The sequence below is a fragment of the Microtus pennsylvanicus genome, chromosome 6 (genome assembly GCF_037038515.1).
Source record: "Microtus pennsylvanicus isolate mMicPen1 chromosome 6, mMicPen1.hap1, whole genome shotgun sequence".
In the NCBI taxonomy this organism is placed as follows: Eukaryota; Metazoa; Chordata; class Mammalia; order Rodentia; family Cricetidae; genus Microtus; species Microtus pennsylvanicus.
In genome coordinates this window covers 39,657,052-39,680,973 of record NC_134584.1, presented here as the reverse complement: position 1 = coordinate 39,680,973, position 23,922 = coordinate 39,657,052, and the positions used below count along the sequence as shown (strand labels likewise).

Genomic DNA, 23,922 nt, shown 5'->3' with positions numbered 1-23,922 from the left:
TTGGCATCTCTGTTGTAGGTGTTTGGTGAGAGTATTTGATTCCGTGGCTGCTTTTATTTCTTGCTAGAAAGACACTTTTTCCTAGATGGCATATCAAATGAAGCCTTGGAAAAATATGCCTTGGATAGAACATGTCATGGGATGGAAGGTACATGGAATAGAAGATGCATGAACATGCATTTAATTAGTGCATGCACAGAATGGAAGATGCAAGAAATAAAGCATGCACATAATGGACTGGAACATGCATAGGAATGAAACATGCATAGAAGAAAATATGTATGGAATAGAACATGTATGAACTAGAACATATACTGGAATGGAACATGCATGGAGTCGAACATGTATTGGAATAGAACATGCATTGGCATGCAAGAGAAATACCAGGGACTCACGCTAGCTATTTTCAAATGTGAGACATGACCTGACTATGTACTAAGCTCTTCCCTTTGCTTAGAGATTGGGTCAAATATCAGGTGCCATCTAATACAGAGCCCTTTAGGGGAAAGTCTGTTGTAGAGGATTCAGGCACTAGTAAGTTACAAACTCGTGCAACTATACAAAGAATAAAAGGCAAGGCAAGTAATTTCTTTTTTTTTTCATCGTGCAATCCACAGACCCCCTAAGAACCCATCTGTAACAGTTTATGGCTAGAAGCATGCAGACACCAACTCTTGGAGTCATCTCTGCAATGCATTCCAGAACAGCAACATTGTACTTTACCCTTAGTGAATAATGAATTATTATACAGTAAAGGAAAGGCTGTTCCAAAGAACCACCCATTTGTGCTCCACGACAATAACTTTATTCTTGGATCTTAACCACCCCCAGTTTTCTTGGACTGTGCCTTTTCGCTCCAGATGTGCACACGTCCTTACAAAGTAGACTTCAGAAAATGAGATGAAGGTTGGACACTTAAATGCTATTCTGTAATACAGCCTTGCTTATATTTATGTAGAGAGTATCTTAGTCACATTCTATACCTTAATAACTGTGTCTTGGGCACAGAATATAGTGCTATGTAGGATTTCTGGGTCCCTAACCACATTTCCAAATTTCTTTTTTTTTCTAGTCTTCATAACACTTGAGAATACCTTTAGTTTCATTTTCAAAACTGGGGTCTTGGACTGGGGTGATATTTTAGTTGGTAAATTAATCCCTTGAAGCCTAAAGACCTGATCTCAATCCACAGAACACACATAAAATACCTGGGGATGGTGGTGTATGCGTGTATTCCCAGTGCTGGGAAGGCCTCACAGCCAGGCAGAGCCTGGGGTCTCCTGGGCAGCCAGCATAGCCTATTTGGTAAGTTCCAGGCTGATGCGAGACCATAACTCAAAACCAAATATGGTGCCTGAGAAATGATATCAAAGTTATTTTTCAGCTAACACATGTACAAATACACACACAGACACACTCCCACTACCACCACCAAATATATTTCGGAATGACAAGCAAAATGAGACAACAAATATTATACACATGCACACACACATACACACATATTACTTGATTGAGACTGAACAAATACAAACATACAGTAGAATAAAAGCCCCAAATGTGCGCATTCCTAAGTCAAAAAAGAATCATGAGGAAATTTTGTATCTAGAGTGGTTTGTTCTGAACCCCTTGGTGGTCCTCTTTGCCCCTGTACCCCTACCTCATCTGCTTATTTATTATTATTATTATTATTTCCCTTCACTCTACTGTTATCGATTCTTTAGAAGGAGCAACGCACAGACTTGGAAAGACAGTGACAGGTTTCTCATCTTGTTTTTCCTGTGTAGTCATCATGTTATCGTGCGTGAGCAAGTGTGTTGGGTACAGTCTTGTTTCTGTCGTCCCTAGGACAGAAGGTCGCTGTTCTGTTATCATGATAAAACTTCCTGATGGAAGTAGCATAGGGTGGGAGAGAGCCTGTCTCATCATTCTAGATTACAGTCCATCACTGAGGGAAGTTAAGGCCAGAACTCAGGCAGCTGGTCATATCACATGCACAGCCAAGAGCAGAGAGAAACGATTGTATGCACACTGCCTCCTTGCTTGCATTTCAACCAGTCTCCTCCATGCTGACAGCACATTTTCTATGTCTTTTCTCAACTAAGGTGTCTGACTGTCCCGGATTCCCATCATTCACTGTCTCTTCCACACAATCCCGTCCACTCCACATGAGAAAGAGGAAACCATCAACACTGGTTGATCAAAACCACCCCTGCATAGTCTTTCTCCTTGCAGATGCTCACTTTGAAGGGTGACTTTTTTTTTTATTATGATGTGATTTTTTTAAATTGGCATTTATTAGATACGATATCATTATAGGTAAAACTCAAGTGTAAAGAGCTACATCATTCCCAGGACTGAAGATTTATCTCGGTTGGCAGATGGCTTGCTTGGAACGCATAAAGCTCTGAGTTTGGCCCCCAGGAATTACGGGGTCTCCTGGCACATGCCCGTAATTCCAGCACCCAAGAAGCTGGAGGCAGAAGGATCAGAAGTCCAAAGGCATTTGAGGCTAGACTGTGAAACACAGATCTTGTCTAAAAACAAAAACAGTAAATAAATAAAAAAAAACCCAAACCCAACTCTTCCCAGCTGAAGAGAGTTCCTGATTTATTCCGCCAGGAAGCATAACTGAGAGGGACCAGCAGTTTTCAGGGTGTCCAGTGGCTGGATTAAGACAGCCAATCCCCCCAGTTTCTTCTTCTCCACCAAGTTACATAAAGAGGAATCACAGAACAGTTTAACCTCGAGTTAATTCACCCAGTGGTTTATATGGGCTGTGTCTTTTTATCCCTGACCCCTACAAACTGTCCTGCACGATCTGTTCCAGTCCCTTAAAGCTCCCCGTGTAAATTCACTCAGCAGTGACTTTGTCCACCAGCTGAATTGGAAGAGAGAGAGAGAGAGAGAGAGAGAGAGAGAGAGAGAGAGAGAGAGAGAGAGAGAGAGAGAGAGAGAGAAAGACTCTGTTTCACACAGGTGTAATGTCCTCCCTCTGAAGAAGAGCTGTCTGGCTGCCTCTCATGGAACCCAGTTTTGCACAAAAATCCCTGGCTGCAAAGTGCCCCTCCAAGTAAGGCCACCAGTTTTCAAACAGCCCAGGAATAGGGTACTCTGCCTCTCACTCTAAAGGTGACTATCTCTCTGTTGTTGTCATTACAAAAGCTAACTGCGAAACCTGAAACCTTGCTGGGAAACTGCCCATGGGACACAAAGGACACAGAGACCCTATCGCTTCGGAATTCGGGTCCTTTCCAGACTTTTTTGTAAAGGAGTTTTTGTCTGGTTCTGAGTCTCCGGGATCGGAGGGAGAGCAGATCCAGGTTAGCGGGTGGCTTGGAGCATGCCCCTGGGGGAAAGCTGTCGCTGGAGGTTCGCATCCAGGCACCTTACAGTTTAGCCTGGGAAAACTAGGTAAAATGACAGCGCTGTGGCAGGATGGATGGCGCTAGGCTGGAAAAGAAAAAAGAGCAGGAGAGAGCATCCCACTGCAGTCCCTGGAAGGAGGTGTTACCCCGTGCTCAATCTGCTCTGCTGGTGCCGGCCGCCCTCTTGCTCTGAGGGCTGAATACTATAATCACCACGCCGAGAGTGTGGGGAGATGTTTATTTTTATCCCAACCGCCAGCATCGTCACAGCATGCGAGATCCAATTTTACACGGAGCATCTGCGCACCGTGTGGCCCCGCTGCCGGCCCAGCTGCTTTCTCCAAAGCTGAGCCGTGCTGAAATTTCATGTTTTCCCCACAACAGAGGATGTGATAGGAAAAACGGAGGAGTGAAATGTACACTCACAGAAGCTGAAGCTGGCTTAGCAAATATAACTTGTGGTCCGTTGTTCACCGGGAGAACGCGCCTGTGAGCTGGGCCAGAGCGCCCAGAGACACAGCCAATCTCCCTTCTTTCTAACTAGCAGAAGCTGATTTCTGGGGTGGCCCTGTGTTCAGCTAAATGCCAGTTCACATTTCCCTTGAGCCGGGTGTGGCCTTGTGACCAGGCTCTGGCTGATTAGAGTGTTCTGCAGGCTTCCAGGAAGGCTTAGAAGGGAGGGCGGGCAGAGGGAGGCAATGTTGTCCTTGGTGCTCAGTTTCCCCGAGTGGCTGCAGAACAGAGAACAGACTGGAGGGCAGCACTCTGTGTAGTCTTGCAGCATTCTGAGGCAATTCTCAGATAAACCCTACGCTGAGCTCGACGCACAGAGGTAGAGGGGCTCTCAGGCCTTGTAAATTTGCTGAGTCATGCCTGCACCAAGTCCTGACCTGTCTGCTTTAAGGTTTCCCTCCCCCTCCCTCCCTTCCTTCCTTGGTCCCTCCCTGCCTGCCTCCCTTTCTTTCTTCCTTCTTTCCTTTCCCGAAAGAAAAATACCTTTGTGCACATTAAGTCGCTGTTTTTAAGTTCTGCATCAGAGCAATAAAATGCAGTTTGCTAACTGTTCTATCAAGGTTTAACATTAACAGAGACTGGACCCTAGGTCTTAATAGACACAGTGCAGGCGGGGAATAATACCAGACACTGAGTAAATGTGCAAAAAGCCTGGCTATTAATACCCGCCTGGGGAATTACTATATTTTACCAGTCACCTCTGGGTTTACACTCTGATGGAGAAGTATCCATTTTAATGTGGCTTTGGGCCAGGTTTGAAGGACCTCTATAAACGTAACCCCTGTCTGCTTGTCCTATTCAATCTGTTTAATCTATACCATTTGGTCATATACTCATGTGTGTCTTGGTTTATTCCTTCAGGGAACATTTATTCTGCATCTGTTATGTACGAGGCACAGCTTATGATGTTGGTGGGGTCCTAAGAGAGAAATGAAAGGAAGACCCTGACTTTGAACTGATTTGAGAATAGCAATACCAGCATGACCGGCATTTATACACGGATGCAGGATTTTCATGTAAGTGCTGCTAGCTATTCATTGAAGTAGGTGCTTCTGCTGCTTTCTTCATTATCCTAGCGTGGCTAGAGATGGGCTAAGAAATCAGTAACTGCCATTAAGAGTAGCCACACAGCTGCAGTTTCCCTAAGGCGTGCTCGCAGCTCTTGACCTCACTGGCAAGCAGAGAGTGTCATCATTTATAAGCAGGGCCCCGCCCTGTGGTGTAGGGCAGCTCTCAGAGTATGGTCCTCAGACATGTAGCTGAGCATCACGGGGAAACTGGAAATGCTACCCTATTGGTCTCCTGGAGGGCGGGGTCCGCAGTCTGATTTTTAATATGCTCTCTAGAGGACTCTTCTATCCATCACAGCTTAAGGACCGGTATTGTAGCTGATAAGTAAGTGAAGTTTAATGTGGAATGAGGGATGAGCAGGCACAGACAGACTTAACTCAAGGCAGGTAAACTATGTGTGTACAAAGTCTGAGTTAAGTTTTTATTCTCAAGAAAGTCGGGAAAACCGACTTATTATTTGTCTTCACTAGCTACTTCTTTGACTATTTTCAGAACTCTCCTTACATTTGAAAACAAGCTTTAGGCTTGTTTTCTTGCATTCCGAGAATCTCCTAGTGTGTGCTATTGCTGCCGAGAACTCCACACACAACTGGGAAGCGCATGAGTTGGGCATTGCTGAAATGATGCAAACGAGAGGCAGAATCTTCTTAAATTTGCGAGCCATTTTTAGCGATACACACCTCTTTCATTTCACAGGGCTCTGACGCGTGAAAGGTGGGTGTGCTTGAGTTGTTGGTGTGCAAGGTGTGGAACCAAGGTCTTCAGCCACAGTCACGCTCTGTGCACATTGCTTTCCTGCTCTGACCCGACCTCTCGTCCTCCCAGGACTTTGCACAGGCTGCCAGGAAGTCAGGTTCTAAGAGGAAATCTTTCAACTTCAAATAGAGAGACACAATTTCGCTAAGAAAAAAAAATAAACAGGCAACATAAAACTTGTCTGTTAGCTGGGGTCCAGCATGGGAGGCTTGCATGTGTGCGCGTGCGCGGGTGTGCCGTGCGTGCATGTGTTTGCGTACGTGCGTGCATGTGTGTGCGTGTGTGCGTATGTGTAAAGACCACCGAGATTTCTTTGAAGCACACAGACAAGCAATGTTCTACTTTTCCAAGTCGCACCCAAAACAAGCTCAGTAAAGGTAAGCCCTGAGGTTGTAGAGACCCTTCGGTTCCGAGGAGCCTGCGGATGCTCAAGAACCAGAAAAAAATAAAACAGACACATTCCTAACTCTATCTCACTTTAAAGACATAACTCCAAGTGTAGATAGAGGTTTTTGCCATCAGTTTCCTTTTTGGGGGTTTGTATAATGACTTCATAGTCAATCATGAATCCAAACGTCCGAGTTGACGTTGAGGGATCTTTACGGTGGGCTTGACTGAAAAGTCTCATTTCTCTTTTAATTATGCTAAATTTTATTCTATGTGCTTCCTGCTTGCTTTCTTCAGAAAAGCAGTATATTTTACTTTTCCTCTTCTCTGATATTTTTGTCTAAACAGCACAGGCAAGTGCAGTAGGAATGGCTTTCAAATCCTTTTCCCGTGACCTACCCGAAAGCAAAAGATTTATTTTCACATGAGGCCAAATGAGTGAAAATGGAGATCAAAGGGGGTTCTCTCACTGAACCAGGATGTGGTGGGGTGGCACCTAGCAGTGACCTTCCTTAAGTTTCATTGCTTCCCAAATGTCCCATTAGCGAATGACTGGGGATGAGGTTTCTAACATGGATCCCAGGAGAGGTGCTCAGAATTCTTATGCATGGCCGGTGAAGGGGACGCAAGAGGGAGCATAAGTTACCTGTCCCCAGAAAGCTATTTTTTCTCCTCAGACAGATATGCAGTCTGAGCTGATTGTAAACTTGTAATGTATGTGGCCTCAAACACCAGATCCTTCTGCCTCAGTGTGCTGGGATTGCAGATGCGCACTACCAGGCCTGTCCTCCACCACTAACCTCTCTGATCCTTCCCTGAAGAACTGGACGCTAGCTGAGAGATCTGGGCCTTTAGTCTGACTCAGTTGTAGACAACTCAGTGGTTTCTAGGACATCACCACTTCTCTCCAGAGCTCTATTTCCCTTTCTGAAAAAAGAGGAACTAAGACTGATTTTTGTTTTCCTAACTTGGATCTATCCTTTTTCTTTTTCTTTCTTTCTTTTTTTTTTCTTTCAGTTTTTCAAGACAGGGTTTCTCTGTAACTTTGGAGCCTGACCTGGAACTAGCTCTTGTAGACCAGACTGGCCTCAAAGTCGCAGAGATCCGCCTGCCTCTGCCTCCCGAGTGCTGGGATTAAATATATGTACCATTACCCACCAGCTGGATCTATGCTTTTTTGGAACACGGGCAAGGATATGACATACATGACATCCTTGCTGGCATTTTTCACACTGAAGATAATAAAATGCTAAGGAGTTTATTTTACAGAATGTTGCCAAAGCAGAATACTGGTTGTTTACAAAGGACGGGGGCCTATCCGGAGGCTAGGGGGTTGGCACAAAGGGTACCAGTGAGGTTTGCTCAGATGGTACCTTCTAGGAGGTTCTGCCTCCATGTCTTAGTAGTTTTCCAAATAGCTACTTCCTGTACTTCACCTTGACAGGGGATGGGGAGCAAATTCAATGTGTAAATTTTGGAAAGATCTTTACACCATAGCAGGTCTGTCCAGTGTCACTGAGGTTGGAGGTCTTGTTTGAGGCAAAGCTGTAGGGTGTATCACCTGAGAAGAGTGGAGTCCTAGGGTTACCATGGCATCCTCTTTGGAGGATGTGCTCACACAGAGGCTGTGGAGGACTGTGCTCTGATGGGTGGTGACTGTGCTCTGATGGGTGGAGGGCATGAGAGATAATGCAATCTCACTGCAAGTGTCCTGTGTTAACAGAGGCCTGCTGCCTCACGATTGTGTCCTCCTCGGAGAGAGCTCTTGTATCTCCCCAGCCCCTGTCCTTGTGCCTGTCCTATAATTTCCAGTTTGTTCCCACTCACTTTCCACAGAACTGTGTGCCCCATGAGGTTACGGTCATGCAGCGTTTCAGTTCACACATTTTCAAGACTTCTTTTCTAAGAAACAGATTTTTAAAATTTTGACGGTTAGGTGACAGCGTGGTTTAATTCTGGAAAATGACACTGGTTTCTAGCTGTTCTTGGGATGGAGCTTCCCTTGACAAATGCGTTTCATGAGGTTAAGAAAAAGGTAGTTGGTTTGAATGAAAGGCAAAAACTTTATGTAATGAGTAGAAATGGCAAAATGTCAGACCCATGAAGCTGGAGCAAATGTACATGTTTATTTATTTATTTTTTTCAATTATGGAAGGAAAGAAGAGGATAAAAAAAATCAACCCAGGGCAGGGAAAAAGAAGGAAGTTTGATGTTTGAAAAGTAGGATTATATCTTGATCCATGAGCACAAGGCAGAGGGAGCTAACTGAGAAATTCTTGAGCTTTTGAAAGCTCAAAACCCACCCCCACCCCCCACCCCTGTGACACAGCTCCTCCAACAAGGCCACACTTCCTAATCCCTCCCAAACAGTTCCACCTGCTGGTGACCAAGAATTCAAGACATAAGCCTGTGGTGGTCACTCGTTCAAACAACACACCTGCTTTGTGTACAGCAACGTAAAGATTTAAAAACAAAAAAAGGCTGCTTAGTTCTTTCTCTTAGTTTGATATTTATTTATTTATTATGTATACAATATTTTGTCTGTGTGTCTGCCTGCAGGCCAGAAGAGGGCACCAGATCTCATTTCAGATGGTTGTGAGCCACCATGTGGTTGCTGGGAATTAAACCCAGGACCTTTGGAAGAGCAGGCAATGCTCTTAACCACTGAGCCATCTCTCCAGCCCTAGTTTGGTTTTCTTTTTTCTTTTTTTTTCTTTTTTACATTCGATAACTTTTTATCACTATTTCTCAAACACAACAGCAGCCTGGGGACTGGTGGGTGTGGGCTGCGGGTGGTGGTGTGGATCACCCTGGGGTTGCCTCAGAGACCTCAGGCTGGTTCTCTTTATTTACATCCTGAAAAGTCAAGGTCAGCTCAGATTCACGAGGTCACTATCATAAAAGCTAAGCAAACAAAGGCAAAAACGTTAAATAAACATGGGAGCTCTTCCACGCTAGCAAGCTGGGATCTGCTTCTGAGTGCTTCAAGACCTTGGTTGTGGATGGCAGTTTCCAATACTGTGCGAGGGAGCGACTTACTGAGGTTGAGGGCCTTTTCCACAACAAGAATACTTTAGGCCTTGACTATGAAAACATAAAATATCTATTTTAGTTCTATTTCAAACCTATGTTTTAAAAAACTCCTTTGTGTGTGTGTACGTTATGCACGCGAGCGTGTTCAATGGGGCAGGGGCGACTGTCTTTTGTGAAATAGGGCATTGCTACAAATTCCTGTCTGGCACGGAACTCGCTATGAACTTGCACCCAACCTCCTTTTTCTGCGTCCCTAGTGCCCGCATTGCAAGCATGTGACATCCCAGGCCACCCCCGGCCGGGAAAGTTTTCAAACTTCTTCTCTGAGGGTTCCCAGTGATGCAGAAATCATCACAAGTCGTTTCACCAGCTTGGCCCTCCCTATTCTCATCTCAGGAACCAGGCTGCCGGGCTCGGCCAAGAATAAATGGAAGTTGGGTTTCAAAACCTTGCCCAGTCAGCATTTGGTTCTGTGGGCTTTGAAGACGGAGATGTGAAATGTAGCAAACCACAGGCAACTTTTACCAACAACTGTTTTGGCATGTTAGGCAAGGAATTCTTCATGGCCAGGGTTCCCAGAACCTCCCCTTTCCTTGTCTGAACTGCCGGAAGCACACAGTCCGGGCCCCCTTATCTGCGCAGATGTCCTTTGATCCACCCACGTTACAGAGAACAGGAACAGGGCTTGCTTGTAGGAGCTGTCACACCCTACATGGAAACAGTGTAAGTAAGTTGTCTATTAGACGCGACAAATTAAAAACATCTAAAAATAACACCCAGAACGTGTTGTTTATCATTTCTTTTGAATAAAATGTGAATTCCGGCTTGGGTTAAAAAAAAAAAAAACAAAACAAAAAAGAAAAACCAACTTGACAAAATGGTCTTGCTGAGGAAACTCCTTTTCTGGAAATCTGAGATTTTTTTTTTTTCCTCTCTCCAATCTCTTCATGTCCTTTTTGCTGTCATTTAAAATATAAACAGTACACTGGAATCAACTAAATGCATCAGAATCTCCTTCTGGTAACAGTAAGAATTCTTGTCATCTTAGACCTGTCAAGTTGGCATCAACTATTTTGATATTGTAATTTTGGGGGAGGGAGTGAAGAGCTTTGGGATTATCTATAAGAAGAAATTAATTTCCACTTGTGCTGTAATCATAATAGAAAGCAAAATATAGCTCCTAAAGAAATGGGTATATATCTAATTATTTCTCTTGGAATGGCAAACATTAGCAAGGGAATCTGAATTGTTAGTCAGTCCATTGTCAGTTCCTCAGCATGGGTACATTTAATGATCCATTCTGGATGAAAGATGTCAGAAATCTTGGAATTTGTGATTTGAACGAGACTGGCTCTTGTAGGCACATATGAGTAAAGGCTTGTTCCATGGTTATGGAGAACTGTTTGGGAAGGATTAGGAGGTGTGGCCTCATTGGAGAAGGTGTGGCCTTGTTGGAGGAGGTGTGACCTCATTGGAGAAGGTGTGGCCTTGTTGGAGAAGGTGTGGCCTTGTTGGAGGAGGTGTGGCCTTGTTGGAGAAGGTGTGGCCTCATTGGAGAAGGTGTGGCCTTGTTGGAGGAGGTGTGGCCTCGTTGGAGAAGGTGTGGCCTTGTTGGAGGAGGTGTGGCCTCGTTGGAGAAGGTGTGGCCTTGTTGGAGGAGGTGTGGCCTCGTTGGAGAAGGTGTGGCCTCGTTGGAGAAGGTGTGGCCTTGTTGGAGGAGGTGTGTCACTGGGGGTGGTCTCTGAGTTTCTGGGAGCCCACACAATTTTCAGTTAGTTCTTTTTGACTGACTCTGGTTGTTGTCTCATTATGTGAGATCTTTAATTCCATGCCCGCCCACCTGCTACCTTGTTCCCAGCCATGATGGCCGTGAACTCACTCTCTGAAACTGTAAGTGAGCTCTCGATTAAATGCTTTCTTTCATAAGTTGTATTGGTTATGGTGTCTCTTCACAGCATTAGAAAAGTAACTAAAACAGAGTTCAGTTATACTGGGACTATTTTAATTAATGAGTACACAAGAATGAAGGAATTTAGTTGAAACATTTTGTATCATTTATGGAAATGAATTCCAATTTAAACCATATGGAAAGCACACATTTCATAGTCTCACTTTGAACTGAGGCATAAGTTGTTTTTTTTTTTTTAATCAAGCAGGCACATTAAAGGACCCCCCCCCACATCAATTATTCTTTGAGTGGAACTAAACTAAAATTCAAATTCTTACAGTTCTTAAAGATGGCAATGTATGGCCCAGTACAAGGTGGGTGGACTAGAGCATTTCCAGGTTGTGAAGTTAGAGTCATCCATATGACAAGAAAAATATGTTTTTCAGCGTAGCTCTCCTATTAGAGCTCTACACCACAACTTGTGCTATTATTTCTACTGGAGAAGAAGTTGTGCCTTAGGTCACTGAATGGAGTATGGACGTTAGTATTGAGTTAGGACCTTCGCTTTCATCCGTTCTTAGGGTTGCGTCCATAGGCAGTGCCTCTGACACCTCATTTCTCAGTTGTTAAATGGTTAAAACAATAGCCAGTGGTGTGGTTTTGTGAAGACCGAGTGAAAGAATATGTAAGTCACCTGCTAATAGAGATGGCTTCTCTCGCTGTGCACTGTGTCATCCAGAGACCCTCTCAGTCATCCCAGGCCTTTGTCTCTCCCGAGGGCTCATTCCCCCCCTGTGTTCTTCTCAACTCCATTCTTCTGTCCATGATACACAAGTCTCCCACTTGCGGCTTCTCTATTCTTCTCTATTCTACCTGACTATTTTTTTTCTTTACAGCCAAATAAATTCTTGGTCCTAAACACTTTCTTATCAGATATGTTGATCGCCTATATAATACACTGGTATGCAACTATTTAAAAAAGCAACAACGCTGTTCCTTTTCAGTTCTTGATCATATTTCCTTAAAAATATACATTCTGTGCTGGAAAAATTTGCTAGTGGTTAAGAGCACAAACTCCTCTTCTAGAAGACCCTGGTTTGATTTCTAGTACCCATGTGGCAGCTCCCAACCATCTCCTGTCCCCGGGGATCCGATTCTATCTTCTGGTCTCTTTTGGCACCACATTCATGTGCTGCACAGACATGCAAACCATCCAAACTCATAGGAATAAATAAGTCTTTGAAAATATGCACTCATTATATAGAATTCTATAGTCATTGTATAGAATTACAAATAACCATGGTGACGGCACCAGAGAATAGTGTGGTGTCTGGGCAGAATCCTGAGAGAAGCAGTTTCCTGCCCAGCTTTGATGAACTTCTCCTTGGGCAGATTTATTACTCAAGACCTCAGTTTCTTTATCCGTATGATGGAGGCAGTCGGAGAGCTTATTCTTGAGGTCTCTTCTAATTTTCTAAACATCCTGCCAAGATATGTCCTATTATCTCTACAGAAGGGAAATGTCCTTCCAGTACTGGTTAGCCAGGGCGCGTAGCTGACCACAGATGGATATTCAGATGGTCCTCTTAGTTCCTCTTTGCAGAGAATGAACACAGCCTACTGCACGGCAGCAAGGGTGGAGCTGCCCTCTCCTCTGCCTTCTCTACTCCTCAGGCCGGTTTCTCTTCAGCTACACAGTGCTCTTAGATGATTCCATCGTGCCTTCTTGGTTGGCCTCTCCTTGAGTTTGTGAGATGGCTGGGCAAGCCTAGATATGCAAGCCCTGGTCCTGGAAAAGAATATCTCTATGGTGTCAGAAGCAGATCACAGATTTCTCTTTGTTGTATGGAAATCAGGAGCAGTCTCACCAGTAAGCCGATCCAATCAGCAGGTCTGTTAGCCTCCCAAGGGGATGTTCAGGAACAGACATGTACAGAGAAATATTCTTATTTGTTCATGGTTGAATTTGCTTTTTAGAGTATGTGAAAGGCATCTCATCTTCCTTAATGGCAGTGGTCTGAGCAGCTGGGACAGAAGATGCCATTTTAAAATGTCAATGTGAACTCTCACTGTATGTTGAGATTGAAGGCACCACTAATGGGAATTTTCTGGGGAAAAGGGGTGGGTGTTATTAACATGAAAATATGCATGAGGATCCATGAATGAAGGCTTTATGTGGTAGAGTTGGAAGGTTATTAGGACCCCAGCTGCTGGAAGAGGACAGGGAGAGGAAAGAAGGGGAAGGGAGGGGTAGAGAGAGGGAAAGGGTAGGGAAGAAAGCCTTTGTAGGCTGCCTGTTTGAAGGGTCTAGAGTGACGGCTTAGGGGATACCTAGAAAAATAAGAGATGGGAGAGAGATTGGAAACTGAAACACTAAGTAGAAAATACCAGGGTTAGTGTTTAAAAAAGAAGCAATTCTTAAAGGCGAGTTCTCCTCTGGGAGGGAAATTTGGATGGAGAGGAGGAGTCCAAAGAGAAATGATTGACTCTGAACTTGAGCCATGACAGTCCAGTGATGGTCAGCTTGGTTCTTTTGAACTTTTGCAGCTAAAGCCCCTGGACGCTCAGGCTGTACAGAGCTTGCAAAATGACATTGTACAAAGCAGCCAGGGCCAAGGGTTTCAGTTCATAGCCATCATGGTTGCTTGGGTTTACTCATGTCTTATGGAAGCATCTGTTGTGGGGTAATCTTTTTGTACACTGTAAGGATATGTCTCTGTCTAAGATACCTCTTGATTGGTTTAGTAAACAGCTGAATGGCCAATAGCTAGGCAGGAGAAGGTAGGCAGGACTTTCAGGCAGAGAGAGGAGCTGGGAAGAGGAATCTAGGTGCATGAATTTTGCCAGCCGACCTGAAACAAGTCAGACGTGCCATACTGAGGAAAGGTAAGGAGACACATGGTAGAGCATAGATAAAAAAATATATATGGGTTAATTAAGTTATAAGAGCTAGTTAGAAACACACCCAAGCTAAAGGCTAAGCTTTCATAATTAATAGTAAGTCTCTGTGTCATTATTTGGGAGTTGGCGGTACGAATAAAAAGACTCACTATGAACATCACTAATGTGATTTCAGGAAGTCAGTGATGAATACAAAGAACCCAGATTTAATTCTGAGTCTAGAGTTCAGCTATTTTCTTACATCAGGAGTTTGCATAGTAGAAAATATGTACGAGTTGTTTTAGTAATGAAGGATCATGTTTACCTTACACAGCTGGATTTGGTTATAGTGAACTGATGAGGAGGAGGAGAGAAGTTGGGGCCCCACAAAGCCCAGGCAGATGCTGTTAAATATTTGCTTAAGTGAGCTGCTCTGCAATTTGGCTATGTCCCTTTACTTTTGGTAAAGCACGCAAGGTCAGTAAACAGATCCCCCAGTAAGGGGCAAAGGGGATGGAGCCAACTATGAGACCGCCAAGGGCATCCATTGTGAACTCTGATCAAAGCCTACATACATTTGGAGGTGAGATGATAGTACGTCACGCTGAAGTTTCTATGTTGTTACCATGCTTGTCATCTTCACTTTAGCTCCAATCTTTCTGCCTTGGCTAAAACAGCCAGTTCAGTATTGCAATTCTAGATAAAAGAGGCTATTTTTAGGAGTATACTATCACATTGTAATACAAGAGTGATAAAGAGTGTTATTGTGGGACGCTTCGTGAACTGAGTTCCAAACTGGTCTGAGAACATCCACCTATTGCATTGGCTGTGCAGATTTTTGCCCTTGCCTACCAGAAAGGGTGGCGATAACCTTTGTTAGCTCCATGCGATGCTGAAGTTTCACGGTGACTTGACCCAGATTCTGGTTTTGAAAGTGATTGTTTTCCATTAAGTAGACACTCACTGGACCTGAAAGTATTTTTAGTGTCTGTCTACTGTTTGCCTGAAGTAAAACAGAAAAGGAGGATATATTGAAGTAGGGGACTCAATCACCGTGGCTGCCATGATGGGGTTTATTTCCGGGTTAGGAAATTATGGAGGGAGGGCTATATGGCACGTAGTAGGTCTGAGCACCTACTATGAGCACTGTGATAGGAAATGGATAAGAAAGTACAACAATAACTTCTGTTTTGTATGACTGTGCGGACTGTTCTCATGCCAACTTGACACCCAAACTAGAGTTATCTGAAAAGAGGGGGTTTGATTGAGAAAATGCCTCCATAAGATCCAGCTGTAAGGCATTTTCTTAATTAGCAATTGATGGGGCAAGATCCAGCTCATTGTGGGTGTTTCCATTCCTGAGCTAGTGGTCCTGGGTTCTATAAGAACTAGACTAAACAGTTGTAGGAGCAAGCCAGAAAGCAACACCCATCTATAATGTGGGATGTCCTGTCTATATGTTGCTATTACTGTTTGATGAATAAAGCTGTTTCGGCCAAAGGCTTAGCAGAGTAAAGCCAGGTGGGAAATCTGAACAGAGATATAGATAGAGAGTAGGTGGAGTCAGAGAGACACCATGTAGCTGCCAAAGGAGACAAAGGCCAGAAACCTTACCCGTAATTCACAGCCTCATGATGATACACAGGTGAATAGAAATGGGTGAATTAAGATATAAGAACTGTCTAGAAATATGCCTGAGCCATTGGCCAAGCAGTGTTGTAATTGATATAGTCTCCCTGTGATTATTTGGGTCCAGGCAGCTGGGAATCTAGCAAGCAGTCTCCCTTCACGAAATGCTTCCAGCAGCTTCCCTTGCTTTGAGTTCCTGCCCTGACTTCCTTCCAGGATGAACAGCAACGAGGAAGTGTAAGCCAAATAAACGCATTCTGATCCAAGTTACTTTTTGGTCCTGGTGTTTCGTTGCAGCAATAGAGACCCTAATGGAGACAACGAGTCAGAGCCTGGCTAGCGAAGAACTGAGAGCAGAGAGGTCTCTATGAATTGCTGTGCAAATAGGGTCTGAATCGGTGATGCATTCACAAGGTCCTAGGAAGTCAAGGATAGGAGAGCATCTCAGGGAAGCTGCTGGGCTTAAGCAGCCCTGTGAAGGAAGAGTAGAACATAGCAGGAAGATAAGTATACAGTAAGACAACGGGCTCCCGAGGGACGCTTTTTAAAGACTTAATATCATCTGGAAATTGAGCTCAATGAGTTCATTCCATTGGAGGTGCCGAGTTGGAAGCAAGTCAAATCTTTGTGCACAGGGTCTTTTTTTTTTCAAGAGGGAAATGGCCCTTGTTTTGCTTTACCTGGTAATAACATCACTTCCACACAGCCGAGGACTTGGGCTTCTTTGGAGGTTTTTGTTGAAACTGTCTTACGGAGGGTGGGAAATTGGAACTATTGCTGTGCACCTGACAGGAGAATCCCTGCCCCCATGCCTCAAGGTTAGTTCTTCTGGAAATGATGCAATTTCTCTGTGACTCATGGGTAGAAAACTATAGGTAGATGGTGTCTTTGAGGGTAACAGCAAGTTTATCTGGAGAGAAGCTGTCCATGAGTCTAGAACCAAATTATCCCCATTTTGGCCTTTCATACTGTAATACACTTCTGTTGCCTACGGTTGTGTTTGCTCCTCTCTTCTGAACTTGCCCCTCTGCTGGGTGGTGGGGCTACCTTGGGTTTATTTGTTCCTTCTGGAATTTCATTTTCAGAAGATCTGTCCCAGAATTCCCACTCAATTCAGTTTTCTACTTTTTCCCAGTAATGATATCTGTGATATCTGATATTTCTCAGCCTGGAATGATAATTGCCTGTGAATATTTTTTGTAAGCTTGTGTGTGTGTGTGTATGTGTGGTATGCATGTGTGTGTGCATGCATGTTCACATGTAAGTGGGCACACATTCTTTGCTGAGGTTCATGACCTCACTAGCACCAGGAAGCTGGCTAGGTTTCTACTACCAGGCCTGATTTCCCTCCTGTTGAGAGGTCCTTAAATCCAATCAAACAGCTGTTGGCTGCCACTGCCACTTGAGTACTGGTCATTGCCCCTATATGAATATCTGACCATGCAGGTCATTGTCGTGGTTCATAGGGGTTACAACTAGGTAGGACTGTTTAATGTTTCCTTCCCTTCGCAGCTTGCATATTATTTTCTGGAATTATAGAGTCTAGACTGCAGAAAAGAAACTTTAAGGTCAGGTCCAGCGCAAATCATTGAATTCTGTGTCCTAAGTATAAGTTGTTTTCAGCGACCAGGGCCACCTTCAATTGCTGAGAGGCAACAACAAGCTTCATTAATGATTTATACTGTTTTAGGAGCCACTTGGATTCTCTGACCAACCTTAGGAAATGGGTTTTCTTGTGCCTACCTAGTATTGAGAATTTGTCAGCCTAAATGGTTTAACTTCCTTTAAGATTTAGCGCGCACACACACACACACACACACACACACACACACACACACACACACACTTATATGTATTGTATATAATGTTAGGTAATTAGAAAATAATAGTTCCTTGAGGTTTTATCAAGCAACCTTAGTATTATTTGTCCCTTGACCTTATCCTTCCTTCTCGCCCCCCCCCCCCATTACTAGGATGTGAGACAGGCTTGATAGCCCCTGCAGTGGCCTGTGCACAGACTGCTGCTGTAAATTTAGACTCTCTACCTTGAACTTCTTGCTGGGTAACTGCCTGCAGCAAGCAAGTGAACAGTTTCCAGCTCTTCTGGATTTTACTGCGACTCTTTCATCTGCTTCTCTAGGTTTGACCTTCTCAGTTGTAGATTTCTTGGTTTTATTTGGTTCTGTTTAGGTCTTCAAAACCTAAGAAATGCCATTGGCTTGGAGAAATTTGGTAAAGCCCTCCTGGGTCAAAGGTGAAAATTGCATTCTGCTTCACACCCCTGTATGGTACCTTTCCCAAAGGCCTTCTGGGGCTTGTTTGTTTATTTACCTTTGCAATGCCGGGATCAATTACTTAGGGTCTTTTGTAACACAGTCTTATTTTCTGAGTAAAGTTCTGGCTCCATGTTTCTCAGCAACTGACTTTCGTTTTAAAGAAGATAACATGTCTTAGGAACTTGACTAATAACATTATAAATTAAGCAGCCCGAGGAAGACTTCACAAAGAGACTTCCTCAGTGGTGGAAGGGTAAGTCTATAACTGACCGTGGTGCTTTGATTTATTCATGGGAAGGTTGATTTAAAGACGTCCACAAAAGCGTAACACATCCAGTTATCCTTTCAGAATTGGATAGGTTTTAGGGTGTAAGCGAAAGTAAATCCTGTCTACGCAGTGTTGGCAAGTCAGCTGGACTGGGATCAGGAAAGGCAGGAAGGGGGCTGTGCATTCATATGTATATGTGGATAGTGAGTTGGGGGTGAAGACCCCAACTGCAGAGCATTGTTCAAAGAGGCTGGGAAGGGTGGATTTTACTAGAAGAGAGGGAGGAGAGTGTCAGTCCACACACAGTACAGAAAAGTCCAATGGGACAATGAGAGGCCTTGGAGTTTCCAGACTCCTTATAAAGGTCATCTGCAGAAGAAAGACAACCCTCTACTCTCCCCTCCAAGGAGAAGAGTCCTTGCCTTGAGGAGATGGAAGCAGAGCTCAGAGGGTGGCGAGCCGTGTCTGCGCACCAGCAGGCTGGACTGTTTGGGGGCATGGCAATATTAACAGGCCTCTATTTGGAGTGGCTTCTCCAAGCCCCAGCCTCGGAGTAAAGGGAGCCACAAATGGCATGTGGGTGCAGGACAGGTGGGAAACTGTCCCCCGACTTCCAGGGCCTCGTAATCAACACAAAGAAGTTGAGTAAAACAGTTTTTTTTTCCCCCAAGCTGTTGTTTTTTGGGAATGGTTGAATTTTAGCTTTGTTGTTGTTGTTGTTGTTTAGTTTTGGAACTGTGAAATCAAAGGTCAAATATTTACATATGAAAAATTAAAAGATGAGAACCAAAATTTCTAAGATCCTGAAAGTGTCCACTAGTTCCTAACCTTGAATCCACATTATGACTTCTTTATCCACTCCAGTAGGCTTCACATTTCTTGGTAATCGTTTCCTTGACTTTCTTATGTGGCTTTTATTATGTATGTGGGCATTCCTAAATAATGTAGGTTATTGTGCTTACTTTCCTCTTGCTATAATATTCGTGTGCTTTCTCATTTCTTACTCTTTTAATTCAACATTGTGTTTGCAGGACACACCCAAGATGTGGCACATTAAAACTCTGGATTGATAATTTCCTTGCTGTATGGTTTTCTGTTGTGCGATTTTGCCACGGTATGACGTGTTGATTCATTGTGACCTCAATAGACGTTTAGGTCACTTCTGGTTTGGAGCCGTTATGGACCAGCATAGTCAGCAAACATTCATATCCATATATGCTGGGTCATATGTACACAGACTACTGGAGGGTTAATAACTAGGAACAGACCACTTAGGTCCACTCCTTGCTGTTTCTTGAGTGATCAGAGCACCTGGTTTCTTCCATAAACAGTGCTCTACACAGAGGCTAAGAGCAATGACACCTGGGCTGCTCTGTTTGTAGCAAGGTGGAGTTGGAGTCTTCTCAGTGTTACATGCGCTGTAATGCTTTGTTTTGATCCACGTGTGTCTTGTTTACTGGTAGTCTACAGTGCTTTAATGCTGGGGTGTAAAACAGTGGTTTTCAGTGGTTTTCCAACTTCCAAGGAGCAAAAGAGATCTTGACTCCTCGGCTCTCAAAGAGCATCTTTGCTGAGGTTGATTTTAAAAGGAGCAACTCCAGTTGATGCTTTAAGCCAGAGAGTTCCTTAAGGATGTTTCCATTACATAAAGAACTAGAGGACACACACACACGTTATTTCCTCATGGGCCTATCTGTTCTTTTTATGATCCTGAATTAGCTTGACTTGGGTCTTGGTTGAAAGCAGAAAAATTATATAAGAGGACAGTTGAAAGTGATTGGATTAAAATATTTGGCTGGCTATGTTGGAGAGGACAAATCAAAATATGAAGTGCTGTCCGAGGCATAAGGTGACTATCCCCCTCTAGTATGTGATGTGCTCGGATGTTGACCATCTTGGGGGCACAAGACAGACCACAGTGAAAAGGTTCAGAGGGTCCTCGTGCTGTCAGAAGTGATCTCTGCCAAAGTGGCAGGATGTCAAAATGGAGACTTTCCACAATGTTGCCCTTTGCCAGATGCGAAGACTGAAGCAAATGAGTGTTGGAAGAGCCTGGGCAGCCGGCAGGCCAATGCATGTAATGCATATCATTAAAGATGCTTAGCACAAAGCCATGGCTGTTACTGTGCTTTGTCCGAGGGGGACTTAGTAGCTAATTAAGTATAAGTGCCTTCTTTTCTCCCCACGGCCATATGCAGGGTTTGAATTCTTACACCACTAACTGTTTTAAAGAAGAAGTTAAATGCAGAATGCATTGAGTTTGCTGGAGAGTTTAAAGGTCTGCCTTTTCCCACCAAAGCCATTTAATATCAGCTGCAGAGTGGGTGTGTGTGTGTGTGGAAGGGTTGTGACCTCCCTTATTTTTACAACCATTGCCATGATTTCATAGTACTGGCAGCAGTCACCCAAAGTGAAGAAGTAGACTTTATTACAGTAATTATATGCCAGAATGTGGGTATTAAAACAGAAATGCTTTTCTACTGATAATTAAATGTCAAAGGAAAAATGACTTGGCTCAACCAGCAGCCCTTCCTTGTGTTTTTTGATGCACTAATGGCCTCAGTGAAGGCAAAGTTGTATGCATAGGGGAGAAGTTCAGATTCTATATAGACTTTTGGCCTTATTTTCAAGACAGCAAGTAGGGCAGCTGGAGAACAGAGGCATGGTACAGCAAGTTTGTCACACCCTCCCCCCAGTGTAAAGTCACACACGTATTTACTTGGGAAGATGTGGCCATTGGATCTGCAGACAGATTGTGACCACCACTGAATTACACTGCCATTTCTATTACCTTGTGGTGCTGGGACTCGAACCCGGGGCCGTGTACATACCAGGCAAGCACAGTTCCATTAGGTCACATGCCCAGACCATACTGGATCACATCGTCACTTTTCTCTGGTATGTTTTTGGGCATTTGTGAATGCTGAAGAAATATTGGCTGGAAATGTATCTTTAAATATGGTAGTTTTCTGACTTATTTAAAAAGTAAAAGCTTAAATAAGGACAATAAAAGGGCTGGATAAGTTCCAGCAGGCATAATTTAACATAATAGCCATATGCTAAAAAATATAAGCTTGTGGCTACTAAATTATGCTAACCAAACATTAACTGTGGATTTATTAATACATCCCTGAGATAATAAATATGATCCATATGTCAAAAGAACGCACCAAGCCACGTTTATTTCACTCTGCAGTTGAGTTTGGGTCAAGCACCAAAGAGTTTATGAGTTTCTTTGATCACCCCCAAATGGCTGAAAAGTATAGTCTTTTTTAGCTTTGATTTGAAGTGGGCACTTGGTTTCTTCTTTGATGTGCCAGTTAGCTTGAGCGGATAAACAGGAGTATTCATAGAAAGTCAGTAGCAAAAGCCAGAGAAGATGTGGCTCAGTCTCCATCAAGTAAAAGTCTAGAGATCACACCCTTCTTGGGTTCTTGGCCAGTTTTTAAGCCATGTGGACTATTTGAAAGTGATCTTGGCTTTTTCTTGAAGACCCATGTTTAACCCTGGATCCAAATGCTTGCAGATAGTTTTTGGTCACATGGAAGGACCCGAGTTCAATACATCTAGAAGTAAGTTGCTGGTGGATTCTGAACTGGGGAACACCTTCAGGGAGCACTAACCTGACTCACAACAGCCTCGGGTACTTGCCACTGCCAACAGCTTCATTGCTGGACGTCCAGACTGGGTCTCTAGATCATGACACCGATTCCTCTTCTGGGTTTCTTCTGTTCTCTGCAGTGGGTTTGTCTTCAACAATGAGCTATTCATGGGCACTGAGTGAGCTACCCAGGACGGAGGAGACGGCTGCAGACCCTGCAGGCAGTTGGCCATGTTCCAGTCCAGATATTCTTGGGAATGTGGAATTATTCGAATCAAAGGGAAATAAATCTTTTGCAAATGTTAATACAAATGACTGTGGGAAGAGCTTGTTGCTGTAAGAGTAGCTGAAAAATTCTTGGTGCCTACTGAGTTATTTTTTTGGCAGGGAATACTAGGTTGCTATGGGGATGATGAAGATACATTAGTAGTCATATTTTAATGGTTGCTCTTACAGTGTTGTACTGTGTCCGCTTCAGCTGCCCTGGGATGGTAAAGCTTGCTCTTTGAATTATCCGCTACTCCTATCTTGTGTTTTGTTTCTTTCTCAATTGCATATAAACTTGAAAGCATATCTATCTCCGAGTCCATTCATGAGAGCAGCTGCAGCATGCTTTCTTTGCACCAGCACATTTGAAGTTTGTATTGCTGACTGCAAGCTTCCTGTATCGTAAGTTAAACAGGAATAGGTGCATCCCGGGAGACCTGAAAGTCCATGCGCTGTTCTGATGTAATAGAGAAAGAAGCTGTCTACTATGTGTCAAAGGTCAGTTGTTCTGGGCCGTCCCTCCTTTGCCACACTTAGATATGTTAGTGTGGATCAGCACTAAACTAGGTCTGTGCATTTGTAAAATAGAGGTGATTACATTACTGCTGTAGAGGTGTGAGGTCTTCAGGTCATAAAATTCTAAAGGTGATCCCAAGTACCTGCCTCCCAAAACACTGAAACTAAGTCTACCATATGACCCAGCTATAATCCTCCTGGGTCTTTACCCAGAGAGTACCAAGCCAACATAGCAGAGATGCTTATACATCAGTGTTTACTACAGCGCTGTCCACAGCAGCTATGGTGCCAACCTAGGTGTCCACCAACAGGGGAACAGATAAAGAACATGCAATCTACTGCTCAACAAGAGGGACGCCATGCTGGGTACTAGAAACCTACAATTACTCAGGGCCTGTGAAGTCATGGGTCTTGGAGAAGAACCTATATCTATCACTTTACTAGAGCAGCATCATTCCTAACTGCATTCTAAAAGAAAAAAAAAGGATAGAAAATGTGTTCTATATACAAAGAAGAAGTTGTTAAGCCATAAAAATGAATGAAGTTATGTTGTGTGCAGGAAACAGATAGAAATGGAGCTAATAAAATTAAGTAAATTGAGCCAGACTCAGAAAGGCAAGTATGATGTTTTCTCTGACTTGTGGGTCCTAGATTTTACATAGCTACATGACACCATGTATGTAATGACATGAAAGCAGTAATGAAACTCTCTAGGGGAGCACAGGGAACTAACGCAATGGGGAGGGAGAAGAATGGAGAGGAGAGGGGGAATTAAGTATATAAATAAATAAATAATTTTATATACTTACATAAACATATTCTCATACAGCACAATACCATAGACAATAAACACATGCAATGAAAATTAAACAATAAAATATACCCTCCTGTGTCTCCTTCCCCCTTAATATATATATGTATATATATACATATATATATTTCAGCCTTCTTTTGGACTATTCAGTGTTGTGCATGGCCTATTGGGAAGGCCTCAAATCTTTATCTTTCTTTCTGGGATATCTCTCTACCTTTTTGCTTTTTCCTCTTTATCTCAGTGACCTCTAAGCATTGAGGGGTTCTAGGACCCCGCTTTTTTCTTTTTGTCCACTCTTACTAGGTGGTATCATCTGGTCTCATCACTTTCACTATTATCTGCCTGTGAATGATACCAGCATCCATGTCTCCAGGCTGGAGATGGATCTTTGTGTAACCAGCTGCAATCTTGAGACATACCTCTACTAGGATGTGTCTGCTAATTACGTCAATCACTTTTATTAATTGGATGTCTACCAGGCACATTTAGGACTGAACCCATGATTCATAATCTCCTGGAACCCAAATCCTTCTCTCTTAGCCTTTCTCATTCTAGCAAATGGCAATTCAATCTCAGACTGTGCTCATGGAAAACCTTGACATCATCCTTGATTCTTTTCTTTTCCTCACACTCCCCACCCAACTCACCAAGAAAT

General features: G+C 43.6%; 1 long non-coding RNA gene across 1 annotated transcript in view; it reads left to right on the top strand.

Moving 5' to 3' along the window:
- Positions 1-4,113: 4,113 nt before the first annotated feature.
- The window catches only part of LOC142852806 (uncharacterized), a 79,548-nt gene continuing 59,739 nt past the window's right edge, over positions 4,114-23,922 (top strand). The window contains exons 1-2 of the long non-coding RNA XR_012910999.1: positions 4,114-4,200; positions 4,743-4,897. This is a non-coding gene — a long non-coding RNA (uncharacterized LOC142852806). The remainder of the gene's footprint in view (positions 4,201-4,742; positions 4,898-23,922) is intronic.